At 42.4% G+C, this 4331-nt stretch overlaps 1 protein-coding gene across 4 annotated transcripts in view; it reads left to right on the top strand.

The window, feature by feature from the left end:
- The first annotated feature begins 3260 nt into the window (after nt 1-3260).
- LOC147032085 (prostacyclin receptor-like) overlaps nt 3261-4331 on the top strand; it is a 144184-nt gene continuing 143113 nt past the window's right edge. For all 4 annotated transcript variants that reach the window (XM_085869387.1, XM_085869385.1, XM_085869386.1 and 1 more), the window contains exon 1: nt 3261-3508. The gene's annotated coding sequence lies outside the window, so the exon portion shown is untranslated. The remainder of the gene's footprint in view (nt 3509-4331) is intronic.

Consider the following 4331-nt stretch of genomic DNA (forward strand, 5'->3'; position numbering starts at 1 on the left):
GAAAAGGTCAATGGTCAAATATGAAGGTCACAAATTCATCGATTTTCATCCGATTGACTTGAAATTTGAACAGAATTTGCATATTGGCTCACTGAATTGGTTCAACAATCAAAAGCTTGAAGCCTATTATTTTTGAGTTCCAAAGGGCAAGATCGCAGTGAATGATTTCACAAGTACCAGTCTATGACTGCTGGTTTGTGTTTTTTTTGTGGGTTTGTTTGTATGTTTTGTTTGTTTGTTGACACACAAGGAACTTTGGTGAAGGAAGAGTCCATTCTGCCCATCGTTGCTGTGCTGCAACAACCCCATCAACCACTGCACATCCACACACAAGCTATCTACAAGTTCTGCTGCTATCTCTACACCCCTCCATCTCTAATGCATCAAGGTACCTACATAATTCCAATTTAAACCTATCAACTCTTTCTGCTCCCACTACCTTTTCAAGGAGACCATTCCATACATTAATTACTCTCTGACTGAAAGACCCCTGCAATAATACTGTGCTAACATCTTTACCCTCAGGCTATTTTCCCTGGTCTTATCACTGTCCATTTACCTGAAGAACTCCTTTGCACATATTTTGTCAATAACCATTCATTCCTTTAAACATCTCAATCAGATCACCTCATAATCATCCCTTTTCTGATGGATATCATCCTGCCTCCTTCAGTGGCTCTTCATAGCTGATTCAAGTTGGACTCAAAATCAATCTAGTAGTGCTACACTGAAACCTCTCTCAAGTATGGCAGCCATCTCTCCAATCAGATGTGGTGACCAAACTGAATACAATATTCTGGATGAGGTCTCATGAATTCCTGTAAAGTGTTAACCCTACTTCTCTTGATTTATAATTGAGACCCCTAAGAAACAACCTAAAACTCTTAGTTTTACCTGTGGCTACCTGGTACAGTATTGTTTGCTAACTCCTCCCCCCCCACCCCCATACACACATTTACCACCCTCATATGCCACAGATCCTTCTCCTGTGCCACACGCTCCAAAGCTGCCCTTGCCAATTATGCGGTCTCTATTTTCGTTATTTCTACCCAACCCTAGAACCTCACACTTCTTCGAGTTAAACTGAACCTGCAGATTTTTTCCCCAAACTATTAAAGTATCCAGAATTTCCTGCTTCTGATATTTACCTCTTCTCCAAGCACATATTGTCATCTGCCAATTTGGAAAGTGGACTCTTAACCCTATTGCCCAACTATCCAACTCATCGATGTCAATTATGAATGGTCTAGATTTCGAGAACGTCGCTACATCTGCATTCTTCAAAAGATACAATGGTGTGGGTGTCCTAACAGCGCCTGTGCACAATGGCCAGGTATTAAAGACACCTGCAGATTTGGTGCATTCTCAAACGTAAAGAAAACTCGAGCCAGCATACAAAACAAACTGGATATTGGACCATCTCCTGTCACGAAGCTCGAATGTTCCCATGAAATGTTTGTTCGGTGCAGCTGAGCAAAGAAAGGAAAAGCTCAAACTGACGTCCACGGAAGGGGAACCTAAACAATCGGATGGCAGAAGTGAATTCACACGTTCTGCAGTAAAAATACTCTGAGCAGCCGAATGCCTCGTACTTCAACAGTGACATCTTATCATACTCACCAGCCATGAGCCCCCAAAGCACAGTGATAGTATGCATGGTGAAAAAGGCCAACTTGTGGATTTGAAAAATGGAATTAGAAGACAGGTAAACGTCTATGAGTATGCTCTCTAACAAGTCCGTTTAATTTTCATTCGCCAAAATCACTGTTTAATGAACCGGTTATTTACAGTACTCCTCAAAGAGGCTGACCGTCCTGCACCACTGATGAAATATAGAGTCTGCAGACTGCATGGTATTCGATCAATGAGTGCGCCGTCTTTCTTAGGGGTGTCCCGCCTGCACCAGAATTCGCTGATCGACCTCGAAGACCCCACAGCACCTTGCGAAAAGAATAGACTATTGTGTGCTTGTACCTGAGCCAACTTCCCAAATAATTGCCTTTACTCTCTTTTTTATACAACGGTTTAGCTCATGTAGGATCTGAACGACAAAGTCCAGCAGGTTTACAAACGACCAAAGGGTATAGGAGGCGGTGGTGGTTGGGGTGGATGGACACGAGGAGGAAAGTAAGAATCTTCATACATATATATATATATATATATATATATATATATATATATATATATATATATATATATATATATATATATATATATATATATATATATATATATATATATCATCCCCACTGGTGGTAACCCCATCATATTGCATACCCTTGGTATCCTCTTTGCAAATGGAGATGCAAGAAAATATCTTCAAACCTACAGGATGCCCAGTCTGTGCATGCACAGGCATAAACACCCACGCTACCACACATACATGCAGGTTACTTATAATAGTAACATTTAATTTTCAACAAGTTATAAAATTGACTTTAATAACGAGGAGGCAGTGCAGTATCCAGTTGGGCTCCTGAACAACCTGGACGTACCTGTATTATTCATTCAGTCGATTTTTATTCAGTGGAGAAGTCATTATTGTCTAGTATTACCTTATTGCATTGCATTATTGCCTGTTTTTCATGTTATTGTGTGTTAAGTATTGTATAGATCGTATTAATCATTGCCTGAGAAATTATATGTGATTTATTAAATGTAACTATACATAGTAGAGAGCAGGAGCAAGGCAAGATGGGAAAAGCAATGCCGAACCACCTTGTGTATTCTTTGCCGAGCGAGTGTCTGTGCACAGAGAGGAACTAAACGGGGAGTCCGTGGATCCTCATAATTATGCTCAAATTGTTTCAGCTTCAAGGTGAGCACGTCACCTCTGAGCTATCTTCACGCCAGGTCGCTACATTGAATCAACAACACAATTCAACGACATTTTTTTCCATCCCATTTAATACCTTACTTGTTCAAAATGCCACCATTTATGGCAACGAGCTGCTGCAAGTCCCCTTGCTCCTGAGAATTAAACATAATATTTCATTAGCAAGTTTTGGCAGCCACAGGCCATTTGTCCTTATATATCCCGAATTTCTTTGAACATCGACGTCGCTCGTCCCAGTTCATTCATTTCTCGAAGACTAGGGATAAATAACCTGCGCTATGTTCGTATCCCAGCTCCCGAGAGAGCTGAAACTTCATCAACCTGTGATCTCAAGTTGAGTTGGAAAAGAGGGGCGTTTCCCTGAACAGCGTTGGTTTCTGATTGGCCAATTGTATAGTGATGTCAATCTCAACGGCAGGGTTTCCCCCACGTGGCAAGAGTGCTGCTTTTCGAGACGCACAACTAACTAAGCGAGAGCAAGGGAAAAGCACCCACATCATCTCGATGACCAACCAACGTCGCAGCGGCACCACCACTACAACCACAACCACCGCCAACTGGCGAATCGAGGCCGTGCATCGGATTAACGTGGATCAAAGAGGAGATTGAGGTTCATCGTCTGAAACCTGCCAGCTTGGTGAACATTTCGAATCACCAGGAAAGCTTCCATTGGTAAGGGATTATATATTTAACCCTGCACCACACATCAGCTTTTATAACGTGTTCAAAAGTGAACCACCAATAACGTTATGTGCATGGGGCTCAGCGTTTATTCGATCCGCGTAATGTCTGGTTTCGGGGAAGATTAATAGTAAAATTAAACGACGTAACGTTGTGAATTAGGGAAGAGTGGGAAGATGTTATTGTGGGTTGAAACGAACAGCTACGAAAGGCCGAGGATCCGTGCGGGAAAACGGCATGCACGCGGGTTCAGGTTTAACCCACGTATTCTGTTTACTGTGTTTACGATGTACGTTTACTTTACTCATCTATCTATAATTCCAGCAATCTCTGTGTGTCTGTCTGTCTGTCTGTCTGTCTGTCTGTCTGTCTGCGACCGCCGTTTTTCGACGACCGCCGGTCCGATCGGATTGAAACTTGCCAGGATTATTGCCGGGGACCCGCGAATGTGCCTTTTCGAGGTTTGATATCGATCAGACGAGCAGTTCCCAGGTTACGGCCATTTATCTGTCGAGCAATGACAAGACACGGTGCTATGACGTCACGAATGACGTCACAATTAATGTTTGTTTATTTATTTTGCATGATCGGCGGTCCGATTTTATTGAAACTTGCCAGGAATATTGCCGGGGACCCTCGGATGTGCCTTTTCGAGGTTTGATATCGATCGCACGAGCGGTTCCCAAGTTACGGCCATTTATCTGTCGACCAATGACAAGACACGGTGCTATGACGTCACGATTAATGTTTATTTATTTATTTTTTTCTTTTGCATGATTGAAACTTGCCAGGAATATTGCTGGGGACCCGTGGA

This window comes from Eptatretus burgeri, chromosome 2 (genome assembly GCF_056783735.1).
Source record: "Eptatretus burgeri isolate ZD-2024b chromosome 2, Ebu_testis_v1, whole genome shotgun sequence".
Classification (NCBI taxonomy): Eukaryota; Metazoa; Chordata; class Myxini; order Myxiniformes; family Myxinidae; genus Eptatretus; species Eptatretus burgeri.